Source organism: Mauremys mutica, chromosome 1 (assembly GCF_020497125.1).
Source record: "Mauremys mutica isolate MM-2020 ecotype Southern chromosome 1, ASM2049712v1, whole genome shotgun sequence".
NCBI classification, from domain to species: Eukaryota; Metazoa; Chordata; order Testudines; family Geoemydidae; genus Mauremys; species Mauremys mutica.
The window spans coordinates 120,172,714-120,188,012 of NC_059072.1; the positions used below are offsets into that span (position 1 = coordinate 120,172,714).

Genomic DNA, 15,299 nt, shown 5'->3' on the forward strand with positions numbered 1-15,299 from the left:
GAGGTGCCTCCCAACCCTGGGTACTCTGGGGAGCATCACATATTACAGAGTAAAATACTATTGAGCATGAATAGGAGGAGAAAAATCTGGCCCTATATGAGTAAAAGCCTGTCTCATACAATTTTTTTCTTTAAAAATAATTAACATAACTATTGTGTAATAAATTCTGGTGTAATCCTGAAAAATTCTGAGCACTCAGTAAGGTCAACAGGAGTTGTGTGTTCTCTGCAACTCTCCAGATCAGGCCCTTTGTATTCAAAGATGTAAATAGAGCACAGTAAAACGAAAGTTTCAATTCTGTGTGTGTGTGTGTGTGTGTGTGTGTGTAAGTAAGTAAGTAAGTAAACTGTACTTTTTAAACTGGTTTGCAAAGGGTCTTTCCTACTGAGATTGTTTTAAGTCTCGGAAACCACTCAGTTTTCCCTGGCTTTGAACCAAAACCATGTGAAAACACCCCATTTCAAATGATTTCTTACTGAAACCATAATTCCTCCCAGGCCTCCAAAGCTTGCTTTGTATCCCCTCTTAATCTTCCCACTGCTGTAGCTCATTGGGTGAAACTCTTGTTCACAATCTGAACGTTATAGTTGCTGCTTGCTTCTATAATGTGGTGAACCAGAAGCCAATACCATAATTCCCTTCAGCATTGTGGGATTTACGTCTGATCCACAGTGTTTGGATCCAACTTCTAACTAATGTTACTACGTATGAGCGTTCATGTTCTCAGTCAAAGCTGGGTGAAGAATCTTTCACCCTGCATAGTTCAGCGTTATCTGTTTTCTATTTCTGGTCTATATGAGAAAGTTGCCTGGATTAACCTAAGGGGTGAATTTGATTTAGTTAAACAGCTGCAAACTCCTGTGTGGACACTGTCATATTTTGGTTTGCGTGGCTTTTTTTTTTTCCAGGTTAACTTAAGTTGGTTGTGAACAGGTTTAAGCTAAACTGAAGTAAGAGTGTTTGCACTGGTGTTAACTGAAGTTGGGTTTTAAACCTATTTAAGCCAGTGTAACTTGCCCATATATAGACAAGGTCCTACTTTCATAATCATATTTTGTGCTCTCACCAACCCCCAAAATGTATACAGCTCCTCCATAGCCACTTCTAAAAGCTGACAGCAGTTTTTTTTTCTTGTTGTTGATTAAACTCTGTAATCAGTGGCTCAGTTTTTAAAAAAATGCCTATTCTTTGAATTATACAATAAGATAACTAAAATATGAGAGTGTAAAAGCTGAGCTGAATAAACATCGAAGTTAGATCTAAGCTCCCAAATTTGAATCTGGATTTCAGGCATGTTCAGCTTTGGAGTTTTGTATCAGCGTACTGCAGAGCTGAGACCCAGCAGAGCATTTCAGATCAAGAATTGTGTTGTATTTCCAACATTGTTTGAGGTGGGTTTATATTTTGACTTGTTCCATTAAGGGGAGCTGAACTTCCTCCAAATTTGGGGCTATTCATATCTGGGGTTTTGATTCAGACCTCTCTCTCGAGGACAGGCAGTTCAGAGGTATGCACACGAGAGAAACTTTTTGCTTTCAAAGAAGACTTAGTTGCATTATATTTATGTCATGTTTTCTTTTTCATTTCCTCCATGAAACAGCTGATAAGTTGCAAGCACATGTGTCATTATCCAATGGGTGACTTTGGTCTGGAAACAATTAGATATTTGAAAGACTTGGACAGAAAGTCAGAACAACAAGGGATGGGCAATTTGGTCCTGATAAAATAAAGACTAAACACCCTTCCATCTTCTTTGAATCTCCATCCAAAATTTAAGCTGAATCTTTCTCAGGGTTTAAAATATAAATCATTTTCATTTTCAACTATTTGTTTCATCTTCTCTCATTTTTCCTCTTCTTGGTTCCAGACTGGATCAGAAGCAGAAGTATCAAAATACCACAAAAGAGCCCGTCCTTATGAAATTTCCTTAATTTGGCAGACATGGGTTCACATAACTAGGATAATTTTTTTTTATGGGGGAGGGATTATTTTAACTGACTTTATGCTCCTAAACTTATTAGGGTGATTGCTGCTCTCACACATTTTCTGTGTCTTCGATCCACAGAGAGAGACAGAGACAGAGAGAGAGTGTGTGTCACTCCTATTTCAAGACAGAGGAAGAGTGCAGAATCTTTGTAGAAGGGAGGGCAAGGCCAAAGTGCCCCCTCCCTCTCCATAGCTGGCTGCTCCTGCAGTGAACCAGCTGCCCTCTCTTCTTGCATCACAGCAGCCCCTGGTGAGCAAAAGGTGTAATTGCAGTGCCTCCCTGGCAGAATCTATTACTCTGCAGGGGACAAAAATCTGCAGGGGGCATGAATTATGCGCTTATGTTTCTTTTGTTAAAAAGTGGGCCACCCCAGTTCCAGCACCAGTGAGACAGGGTTCAAATTAAAAAAAAGAGTTATTATGAAGATAATGTAAGCCACACCCAAAAGTCATGTTTATCCCCTGGTATTTCAGTATTTGATGAAATTACTGATATAAGATTGGCTGAGATGGAAAAAAATTATTTCTGCATAAACAAAATCTTCCTCAAATGTGAAGTGGTTGTTAGGTAACGAAAGAAAAGGCCAGATTTTCAGAAGTGACTGCACATGGCTTCTAATATGAGTGTCTAATATTGTGCTTCTAAGTTTTGCTGAGCTTACTTTTGGATGTCTGGCTTTGCACATGCGAAAATTTGGTTGTAGAGATGCAAGCTAGACTTACCAAGGAAATCAGCCCGTTAACTTCCCATTTTCAGTGTTGTCAACTCTCATGATTTTATGTTGAGACTAGTGATTGTTGGTGTTCCTCTTAAAGCCCCAGCTCCTTGAGTGGTGTGAGTATGTGAGAATCTCAGCATTCAGTTTAAGAAAGGCGCTCTAATTGTTACTAAAGCACTGACTTACCAGCAGAACATTGGCACGTAAATGAATGCTTCCATTGCTCATTACAAATCCTCTCATTGTAATGAGCAATGGAAACGGTTAACTGGGAGTGGGGAAAATGTGCCAGTGTTGACAGCTGTCTTTTATCATGAGTCTTGCAATATCTGGTGTTTTTCCTGAAGGCCCAGACTATTGGAATCATGTGATATGACAAGCTCAACTTACATTAAAAAGTAAGTCTAGCTCTCGTGGTTGTAGAGAAAATCTTGAAAATGTGAACCCTAAAGAGACCAGAAGGTCAATAAAAAGAGCCCCCAACTTTTATCTATATAATCTCATGATTTTTAAGCCAATCTCAATGAATTGTAGAGACTTGAGGCATGGTTTCTGAACAACTGTATTTGTAAGTACTGCAGCTTGCTTATATAAGTACAGTTTGTGCATCCATATCTTACTCCTGGGGGAATTCTGCACCACTGCACAATGCAGAATTTTGCAGAAATTAGCATGGTACATGCAGAATTTCCTTTCCCCCACAGATATGGGCTGCAGTTCTGCTAGCTGCCACTAGGGGTCACTGGAGCTAGCAAAGCCCAGTTCCTGCACAGAAGACCCTGCTGATGGGAGGGAGAGGGAGCTAGAGGATTCCTGGCAGCTGCAGTTCCCAGCATGCAGGAAACTCCATGCAAGACTGGGACCAAGCATCAGGCTGTTTCTCCCTCTGGATCCCTGGGCTCTGGGGGGGGAGAGGGGGTGTGGGTATCTGTGTGGGGCATGGCTGGGCTCTGAGGGGAGGGGTTTCAGATGTGTATTGGCTGGGGGTGCCCCACAACTGGGCTTGCGGGGGAGGGTTTATGAGAGTCTTTCCGCCCCCCTGCCCCCCCCCCCCCGGCTGGGCTGTGGGAGGGCAAAGGGGACAGAGAAACAGTACCTGGGTTGTCATAGGGCTTTCTTTAACTCTCTACTCCTGGGGAAATTTTTGCATGTCTATATTGTTACAGACATACTTGCTGACAGGTATTTTGAAATAAAATACTAAAATAATTGAAACTAACATTATTATATAGTGTTATTTTGACAAATAAAATTTGCAGAATTTTGCAGAATTTTAAAATATGCACAGAATTTTGAATTTTTTCATGCATAATTTTTAATTTTTTGGTGCAGAATGTCCCCAGGAGTAAAATCTAAGCATTTTCATGTGCAAAAAATGATAAGCATCCAAGAGTAAGTGTACTACAACATAAGGGCAAAATTCTGCACTTTCTGTTCACGGGCACTTCTGGCGTGGGGCAAGGTGTCTTGGGGCATTGAGGAGTAGTGATCATATGTAGGGTACACCTTATTATCCTTTGTAAATAGCAGGCTGGGGTGTTTTTGAGTATCTAGCACAGAATCTAGCATATAACAGTATATGCGCAAGGAAACTAAACTTCTGACCATGCTGCATGGAGTTGTAGGGCACTTAGAAGTGTGTTAGTTGGACCACCATCAAGAGTCCTGGGAGTGCTGTGTGAGATAGAGAAAGAGAGAGAGAGATGCATCACTTGGCATGGCAGATGTTGTATTAGAGAATTTGGTCCTAAATGCTTTAGTCTCTTTGAGTGTTTGCATGACACTTGTCATCTTGCATTGTGATTTAAAATCAACTAGTCACAGATTTTTGAGCAAAGAAAAGAGAAACAGCGCTTTAATGTAGCTCCTTCATCAAAGTTTCTGACATATTGCTTTAAAAAACACTTCAGAAAAGATCCTTGGTATCACCTCTTCTACAAGGGCATAGTGAGGCTTAATTCATTACTGTATGTAAGGCACTTTGAGATCCAGGAATGGCACATCCTACATACAGAATCTGTAACCTTCAGTAGAGACAGGTGATATACACTTGTTCTCATAGGATTTTCCAGCCTGATATCTCAAACAAGTATTGTACAGGTACATGTTGATAAACATCCAACTGGAACCTTCTGCTATTCTCAGGATCATAAAACTCAGCCCATTAGGTCACATTGTCCCTCTTTTGGAATCCACCCCTCTTGCAATGAAAATGTGCATAATTTACATGCTAATGCTATGTAAGTGGCATTTTTTTCATATACTTTAAAAATGATATGGTAACATTTCAGTGACATGAGCTAGTAGATGAATGTTACATTACAGACATTTATAATATAGTATTTAACGTTTTATACTATTTGACACAGTTCTATAACTATCAAATAGAAATATGAAACATGCATGTACCTTCCACGTGGGACTGTGCCACTTCCCGTTGCAGACTTCCAGAGTCTAATAGTGTTGGGAAATGTTCCCTGATAGTCACGTTAAATTTTGCTTACATTTGAAAGGAGTTTGGTGGAACCAATTGCCTTTCAAAACATCTAAATAAGGCCTGTTTCTTCTCTAGAAGAAAACCAGTATCTTCTTTTAAAGGGACTTTGTTAAAACTATTCCATTTTTATAATCCTCCTCTTGTTTTTTTTAACACTTTTTTTTTAATTCGGTGCTTTTAATGAGTTTAGTAGGAGGGATAAGGAACCTTTGTGCGGTCCTCAGAACACCATTATTAGATCAATCACAGACATCCCTTGGGAACTGGGCCTAGAACCCTAGTCTTTCATTTAAATAAACACAGATCACTATTATGTGAGCTAAAGTAGATCACCGCTGAGGTGGGTAGTAGTAATTGCCTTATACTTTCTCTCTATTGGCTAGCTACAATAGGGGGACACAGCATATGCATACGTACGTGGCCAGTATGGTCTAGAGGGCCAGATGATTGGCATTGGTGAGGGCAGGATTGGACATGATGGAATTCTATGGTGGAAATACAGAGAAGGGGGAGAGAGGATGGAGCCATTCTTTAATAAAAACAAATACTTTATGAATAATCAAAAATTCTAGAGTTTAGGACTTTAGTGCAGTCTGAAAGCTGCAGAAAAAAAAATGTAACAAATATTAGCCAAATCCAGATCTTTAATTTTTACTCCATTTTTTTTTATTTAAAACTTGGGCAATGTGATGTTAATAGTGACTGTGCCTTAGTGAAAGTACTTCTAAAAAACTTTAGTCTCTGTTTATGAAAGCGTGAAACTGTGTTGAAAAGAAACTAGTACTTTCACACTGTCATATACAAAACTCATGATGTGCCTACCAGTGAAGTTGTAAAGAAAGCCTCAATTGTTCATCCAAGAAAAACAGCACATGGATTTTGGTACAAATGTCTCTGGGTTTAACCCTTTCGTGGTTTCATATCGTCTGTAAGTCTCAAGCAGGAACAGAGAAAAAAATAAGACTGTGAAAGAATATGAAAGTCATGAAGTCTATGGTGTTTCTAGATCTTTCAAGAAATATTATTAGAATTAATTTGAGCATACTTAGGAGGGAATTTTTATTACTGATAATTCAGTAAAAAATATATTTTATAAATAATTATGTTTAGCAAATACAAACAACAGTAAATTAATAGTCTTGATTTAAAGCTCCCTGCTATCTCCAACTAGTGGATATACCTTCTGCTAATTGACCAATCATTCAATCAGTCCACTTACACAGCCCCCAGCATTGTAGTATCTGACTGCCTCCCAGTGCTCGAACACTCAATACTGCTTGGTTTCTCTCTGGAGTTAGTTTGTGCTCTTTGATTCTATTCTGAGTTGCACTGATGTAGATCCAGAGTTAATCCATTGACTTCAATAGAGTAATTCTGGATTTACATCAGTCTAAGAGTAGAATGGCCCTTTGCTTCTAGTTCCCCCATCTCTTTTTGTACTTGGATTTTTTTTTTGCTCTTTCTTGCTCTTTCTCTGTCCCGCTTTACCTCTCTCCCCTACCTCTTTGGGTATAATCTAAAGTCCATTAAAATCACTGAGTCTTTAAATTGACTTCAGTTGATTTTGTATCAGGTCAATTTTTTCCATTTAGACTCTGATTCAGCAAGGTTCCCACGTACATCTGTAACTACGCTCCAGTGGGGACTATCTATGTGCTTTAAGTTCCACACATGCTGAAGCACCTGGATGAACTGAAGTCCTACTTGCTATATTTTCTTTGTACCTCCTACTTAGAACTAGTTTTTTTCAGTTTTTTCTTAGTGCAATATTCTCCCCTCCCATTTGCACTGAAAATCTCTTGCATATTGTGTGCTTCATCCTTAGATATAACTTAGTGAAGGGTCTGATCCAATTTCTGTTGAAATGAGTGGAAAGAACCCCATTCATTTCCTTGGGATTTGGATCAGGCTCCAGATACATATATGTATCTGATGGGAGATTTGCGGTATGAAGAGTGTGATGTTACCCAGGCTAAGTGTGTTTTTTTCTCTGTTTCTGCCTGCCTCTTAGGATCATGGCGTTCTCTCCCCATCTTCCAGAACCCCCCTGCTCTGACGTCTTGTGTACATGTGGCTTTTGCAAAAATAAATTCTCTGTGGTGTTACTGCTAGTACAGTTCCTCTTTGTAGTAATGGTGGGCACGCTTGTGTAGGCAAGGAGCTTTTTCATACTATTTTGTATAGGCCTGCTCTCCTTAGGTAGTTTCTTTAAAACATGGGGCACTACGAGCATGCAGGGAATTTTGCCTTGTTTTCATGGCACAATTGTAATTCGATACATTTTCCTTTTTTTTTCCCTTCCAGTTTTGCAAACAGACGAAAATATAAAGAACAGAAGGAGTGGTGGCGTTTAACGTGGGAGACCCAGCAGGTAAGATTTGTATAACAACAAAGCATTTCCTGCTTTCTGAGTACCCATTTTTGGAATGCTGACTCTTGAACGAGAGGAAGGATGGGCCAATGGTTAGGGCACTAGCCTGGAAGGCCTGAGATTGAAGTTTAATTCCCTGTTCCAGAATTCTGTTTGATCTTAGGCAAGTTACTTAGGCCTGATCTTAACCTAAAACTTAGATTGACCTAGCTATGTCTCTCACTGGTTTGAAAAATTAACCCCCCGAGACACACGGTTAAGCCAACCTACACCCAGGTATAGCACCTGCTAGGTTGAGGGAAGAATTCTATCAACCTAGCTAACAATCTTCAAGGGGCGGATTTACTGCAGTGTTGGAAAAATCCTTTGTTACTATAGCAAGTGTCTATGCTGCAACAGTGTAGCTGCAGCGCTTGTACTGTAGACATACTCTTAGGCCTGGTCTACACTGGGGGTGGGGTTCGATCTAAGGTACGCAACTTCAGCTACACGAATAGCGTAGCTGAAGTCAAAGTACCTTAGTTCGAATTACTTACCCGTCCTCACGGCGCGGGATCGACGTCCGCGGCTCCCCTGTCGACTCCGCCACCGCCGTTCGCGGTGGTGGAGTTCCGGAGTCGACGGGAGCACGTTCGGAGTTCGATATATCGCGTCTAGATGAGACGCGATATATCGAACTCCGAGAAATCGATTGCTACCCGCCAATATGGCAGGTAGTGAAGACGTACCCTTACTCTGTGGCTCAGTTTCTCATCTGTTATTAAAAAAAAAAAAGGGGTGGGGTGGGGAGGTGTAATAGTATTTCCTTACCTCAAAGGGTATGTGTGTTTGTATTACACATTAAAGATTGTGAGGTGCTCAAGTACTGTGGTAATAAGGGACATTTAAGTTAACTCAGGTAGATAGAATGGTGATTCCTAGACTGAGGCATAGTTCAAATATCTTATCTATGTTGTGTGGGTAATTGGCTTGCTGTTTACATTTTGTTTTAACAAGTTCCGTGTATCATTTCTATAGTTCACTGCAATAGTCTCTTGTCCTGTTCTACATGTTTTTTAACTAATGTGGAGGAGACAAACCATACACTCATGATACAGCACTTAGTTTCTTCTATGCAATATAAAGATACGTTTAAAAAAAACATTCATGAGGTTGTGAAGTCAAGCTCTCAGAAGTTAGGAAATACCAGAATTAGGGTTGCCTGTACAGGTGCGTACTGTGATTTTTTTTTCCAGAGGTTTATAACTTCCTCAGATTTGGGTGGATTTTCACAGGTTACAAAAGACACATCCCTGATTTTCAAAAGAAGTCCACTCCCTTCTCCCTTCGTCAAATTTCAAGTTTCTGCTCCAAAGAATGGGAGCTCTAGAGCTTCTCAAAGAAAAGGTCTCAAGAATTTTTTAACAGAGACAGAAAAATGTTTTCCACTAGTCTAGCTCTCAAAAATGACTGAACTTTTGGCTGAAGATTTGCAAAATAATTTCAGGAAGAGGCAGACACTCACCATGGAAAATCCTCCTCTCCCCCCATGGTTAAAGTTTGACAAAATTATAAGCAACTGAAAGTAGGGTCTTATAAATGGTTGTGCTGGGCAATCTTAATAAATAGGTGGTGGTAACGCTCCTGCCTATTATACATGTCCTGTGCCTTTTTTTCCCTCAGTCCTTACTCAGACAAAGGAGGCTTAAGTTTTGTCTGTAAGGTCTGCAGGATTTGTTCCTGATTTAAAAGACAGTACTTTATATATAAACAGGGTGCAAAGTTTCTGATCTAGGAATAGCTGATATGGGCTGTCATAGGATATGGAATAAGATGTTGAAATGCCTTCTTCATAGCATATTGTGACAACATGAATTCCTGATTGCTTTCCCACCTACAAACTTGTAAAAATATGTTTTATGTGCAGACATCCATGAGATGCAGACTAGCACTAAAATTTAATGTTATCACATTTGGAGGTCCATTTGTGTCCACCTGTTGTGTCCTATCAGAAATATAGATTGTAAGCTGTTTGGTGCAGTGCCTGAATTTTTGTTTCTTGTCCATGCTGGCCCTAGCACAATGGTGCTCTGATCTTTCTTTGGGGTTCATAGGCACTACCATTATACAAATAATAAATAACTCCCATGACTGGGATTTCAAAGGCACATAAAGCCAACTTGGTTCCATCCCAAAGTTCAAGGGAAGTTCTTTGTTGATAGAGAAATAATTAATTTCCTAATCAGAAATAGTTTTGGTCATCAACTATAACAATAAAGCCCAACAATACAAACAAAATAAAATACTAAGCTGTCTAAAGTCAAGTAGCTACAGAACTGTAGAAATAGTTTTCCAACTCGAAAATGTTCAGTGCTGGAACTTTTGTGTTTCAGTGTTTAAAGATTGTTTGTTTGTCTTTAAGGATACCCTTTTACAAGTGTCCACACAAGTTATATATATTATAGGTGATGCATTTATATTTACTTATTTAAGTTTGGAAAAGATTCCTAGGAAGCTTGAAATTTCAAAATCACCTACTGTCATCAGGCATCATCTCATACCAGGTCAACATTATCTAACAACGTATGTTGGGTCATACATTTGGTATTGGTTCATAATTTCTGTGTAATTTCAGTTTAGATGTCTGCTAAGAACTGTCAAGCTGTAGAAAAATCTTGAGCTCCCTGTTTCTACAGCCTTTGATCAGACTACCTTCCACGCTCAAAAATATTTATAAAATAGCTTTTCAGATTTTCTTTTAAGTGACCATAAACTTGCCCCGCCATACAATTGTTGTTACAATGGGGGATTTCTTTTTATCGATCTTGAATTTTAATTATCATTTAATATTTATATTACCATAGTCCCCCAGGGCCATAGTCAGAATTGGGCCCTCATGTGCACTGTACAAATGTATGAAGAGACAATCCCTGCTCCAAAGTGCTTACAGCCTAAGCCAAGACAAGTGACGTCTGAAGAGCGGAGAAGAGCTCCAGTCAAATATATACCATTTATATTTACACACCGGCAGTTCAATTTCACATTCTTTTCTTTGTAGCATTAAGAAGAGATGGCAGTTTTATTTTTAATGACAGAAGAAAGGAGATGACACTACAGGGAATTTGAACCCTGTGGCTGAAATTGGCTGTATTTCTTTTTCATCAGCCAGACAAAGAATAAAAGGTTTTTTGTTTTTTTCTGCGTAGGTTGGGAGGTTCCTCTTAAAGTCATTAAACAAACATGTTTTCTGACCTTTCCCAAATAAGACATGCATTTTTATGGCCTTTTTCCCCTTATAATTTTGTTGTTGAACTGATGAAAACAAGGGACAAATAGCATCAGCATTAGCTTGGTGTGGATGTGCAAGCTTTCCTCGTGTAGCTGCGTTGAGGCACCCTGTCCTGGCCTGCAGAATACATTGCTATTCCAGCCTCAGCTCTCTTTTGAGTGACTGATGAACCACATGCATTGGTTTTGTGATGTGAACATAAGATAAATAGAACAAGAGTGCGTGTTGAGTGAGGTTTGACTTTTAGTTTGGTAAATACTAACGTACTCAGACAAATTCTCCTCTCAGGCAAGTGTGATCCCATTGTCCATTACAGATGTATTTTCTGTGATCCTGAAAATGTGGGTCTATATTGTGTATGATGGTAGTGGGAGAAGGGTTGGAAGGAATATTACTTCCCCTCCATCAAGTTCTCAAAGTGAAATCAACTGCTAGACTGGTAATCTGCACACTCACAACATTTTTATGTATTTTGGTGTGCAGGTGTGAGAGAAAGGAAGCCCCCATTCTTGCACATCATTTTTTTCTTTAGCATCCTGAATATTTAGAGTTGTGTCTTTAATTTGCATACAGGGCTTTAATTTCTCTTGTGTTTAGTCTCTGTAAAATGTCATGACTGATCAAGACTTGCCTGCAGCAAATGGTGGAGGGAGTATAGCAGTGGGCACCTTTTGTGAGTGGTTGATCCATAGAAAAGGTGGATCTTATTTGTGGCAAATGTAATGACCCCACATTGATTATGCTGAAGTATTTCACCATTCTTGTTCTGGGAAGCACAGCTTTCATTCTTAGTTTCTCACCTTGAGATTTCAATACAATAAAAATAGTGCAGTCCATTAGCATGTTGGAAGACATAGGGCTTGTCTACAAGGCAAGCTATTGCATGGCAAGCTAGGTGTGAATCTATAGCACACCAGCCTGCTGTGCAGGAAAGCGACACTCTGGGACTTTCACTGTGCTGTGGCAGGGTTCACACAGGATGTTACTGCTTGACAAGCTGGTGTGAGACTCACATTTAGGTTTGCTGCCCAGTAACTTTCTGTGTAGACAAGCCTTAGCTTTTGGGAATGCCCCTGTTTGTTAGGCATCCTATTGTCTAAAAACTGTCAATCAGTGTAAAGTTTGTGATGGTCAGCCAGCTGTACGAAATATAAGAGCAGAATAGCCAACAAGTCAAATGTTAAATATTCCTGGGGAAAACAAAAATCTTAGGGAAGGGTGAGAGATGACGGAGGTATAAAGGTGGCAGGGAGAGTATTGTGTGATAGGAGAGAAATGGCATAACATTAAAAATGATGCAGAACAACCATTCCTTATCTTTTGAAATTGTATTTCAATTGCTGACAAGCTCATTCCCCATCAGGATTGTCAGTGAGCTAATTGTATACAAGCATAGCTGTTTTTTTCTTTTGAAGTTAAGGTCAGACTGTTCCTGACCATTTCCCCACTAGCAAATCTTTGCTTGCTTTCCGGATGCATAGTCCTTCTGATTTTTTTTTTAAAGCATCTGACAAATCCATGCTGAAGATCAGTCTATCCCTGTGCTGCCCCCACCACAGACAAGTGATGTCTAAAAACCTTCTTGTATTTCTTAATCTACTTCTTGCACACAGCTATCCTCCTTGGTAGGAGCATGATTTTCTGTCTGAAAATCAGATAATGGAGGTAATTGATTCAGTAGTCAGTAGCTCAAGCATTTCATTCATACCTCCCTGTGGGAATTCTAGTCACTTCTTCCAGTCCTTGTCTGTTGGATCAAGAATTCTAACCAACCTTTGTAAAGCTGGTCAAACTGAACTCTGTGTAGTCTTGCTCTTTGGGAAAACAGAGCAGAATTTACCTGAATTTCTGAAAAAGTTTGCCCTTTTTTTTTTTTGGCTTTCCAGCTTAAATATGTCTGTTGACTTCTTGTATGTCTTTTCCCATTATATTTGGTCCCCTTCTTCTCCTGGAAGGGGAAAACCTGATGTTTAGAAAAAGACGAGTCAAGAGCTACATTTTGTCATCTTCCTAATACCACCCACATTTTAAAACGCTGGTTATATACCAAATCTGCAAATGTTCCATTTCTACACTTTATAGTCAACAGAAGGATCGAGGAGCAAATGCACACCTTTAAGCAATGCACCTTTGGGCTGATTTTCAGAGGTAGTGAACACACAAAACTCCCACGAAGGCTGAGGGGGTGTTTTGGGTGCCATAGTACCTATGAAAATCAGGCTGGTCACAAATGGTTTAAAAAAAAAAAGTTCATATTTATTTTAACTTTTTTCATGCAAAAAAGATAAATCAAATTTAAAAAAATCTCCAGTGATCTCTCTGAAACTGCAATTTTTCACTTAGGTATTGGGTATATGTGATGGACCGAGCATTCCTACTTCATCTCCTGGGCTTCATGCAATGACCTGTGGCACTACTCTGGCATCTTCATCATTGCCTCTCCTTCTCTGAAGGGCATAAGCTGGCTATTTAATGTGAGGAAGGAACCACCTTATGGACCAAATCAAACAGCTTCTCTTCAGTTCTGAAACACAGAAAGCATTCATAGCGCTTGCCTCATATAGGTGCTCATGTGAAAAATCTTTTTTTATTCTTGAATATTCTAAATGCTTTTTTATGAGATGTTAAACATATATTTGAGAAAGAGAGAACACATATTTGACGTTCATGATGGGATGGTTATACACATTAGTGGCCAAAAATAATTTGATGCTCTTATTCCTGCATACTGAATATGGGATTATGCTGAGGATTTTTTGGATCCAGGTGTGTGGCACAGTTGTTGTACAACTTCCCCTGAAGGAGGACTTTTACTACTTAGCACTGTTAGCTCACAGTGCATTTTTAGTGTGGCTTCCCCTGAGGGAAACAAGATCCACCAGAAAGTTATCTGGATGATTCATAGGGTTAGAGCGAAGGCCGATGTCCTCTATTCTAACCCCCTGCCAATATATTGTATCTAAACTATCCAAGACAAATGGCTATCCAGCCTCTTTTTGAAAACCTCCAGTGAATGAGCTTCCACAACCTCCCTAGGCAGTCTGTTCCATTGTCCTACTGTTCTTACAGTTAGGAAGTTTTTCCTGAGATTTAATCTAAATCTGCCATGCTGTAGTTTAAACCTATTGCCTCTTGTACTGTTCTCTGTGGCAAGAGAGAACAACTTTTCTTCATCTTTTTTATGGCAACCTTTCAAGTATTTGAAGACCGCTATGTGCTGGTTATCTGCCACACAAACTCACTATAGAGTAGCTAACACCATTTCCTCATATGGTATATGGAATATCAGCTGCTACCATAGACCCATTTATTCAGGGTTGAGAGAGAGAGAAAAAGGAGAATATTGTGCAAGGGCTTGCAAAATAATTCCTAGTCATAAGGCTCAACACACACTGAAGCTCTAATAAAAGGGATTTCAAGTATTTTTTTATTGTAAGCACAATTATAAGCTTTCCAGTTTAAATCTGACCCATCATACTGAAATGCTGTCACCAGTATCATTAGCAAGTAAAGTGTTGATAACATAGTCAAATGCACAGCAGAGTTCTGGCTCTTAAGTGTCTGGACTGACTCCCAATATTAGGAATAGGAGTCAAACTGCCATCACTTCTCCTGTGCTAACAGACACCCCACCATTAGCAGTCTGAAGGCAATTTTAATAAAATACATAGCCCTGCTGAGTTGGTCTCGAAAGATAAATAAGCAATGTGGAAAAGAAGCTTTTGTTTAAAAGTAATTATTTAAACTATGCATTACAGGTAATTTTCCTTTACCAGTAAAGCAAATGCTATCAGAATTTCAATAATGGTTTTGGTTACTTACCTAGATAACATGATATTGTCATTTTCAGGAGCCTAAAATGCTGTTTTATTTTCATTTCTGTCAAAAATAAGGGTAAATTGGACCCAAATAAACATTTAAACATGGTTTGTATGCTACATATATTTGTGAACAAGTGTTTTATTTCCCAGTATTTTTATGGTAATATAACAATCTAATAGATAGTTTCATAAACTGCAGGCTTGATTTATGAGCCCAGCTTAAACCAGTGGGGTAAAGAGCATCTTTTTATTTTTCATTTTGTGTAAACACGCCACATTTCAGCTTTAATAAAAAAGCCGTTCTTTAAAAATGTTTGTTGGTAGTAAACCACAACAATGTGGGAACTTTAAAGAGAAAGTGTAAATAGAGCCAAACAGTCCGTGTATCCACCAAGATGTAACTGAGAAAAAGCTGAGGTGTCTTATTTTATCAAAAGCTTCTATTTAAAAAAAAAAAACCTAAATACAAAGTTAGCTTTTATTTCCCGTTTGTGGTTTCAGCGCTGCTCATACTGTGCAAAACTTCCAAATTACCACATAATTGTTTATTTTAAGGAATTTAAACAATGCCAGAGAGGAAAAGGAAAGCAAATTCTAAGCTTGATTTTTTTCAGAAAGTAAGTTCTCCGACCTTGAA

At 39.1% G+C, this 15,299-nt stretch overlaps 1 protein-coding gene across 3 annotated transcripts in view; it reads left to right on the forward strand.

Moving 5' to 3' along the window:
• SOX5 (SRY-box transcription factor 5) overlaps positions 1-15,299 on the forward strand; it is a 918,538-nt gene that overhangs the window by 348,579 nt on the left and 554,660 nt on the right. For all 3 annotated transcript variants that reach the window (XM_044993181.1, XM_044993219.1, XM_044993236.1), the window contains one exon: positions 7,507-7,573. The gene's annotated coding sequence lies outside the window, so the exon portion shown is untranslated. The remainder of the gene's footprint in view (positions 1-7,506; positions 7,574-15,299) is intronic.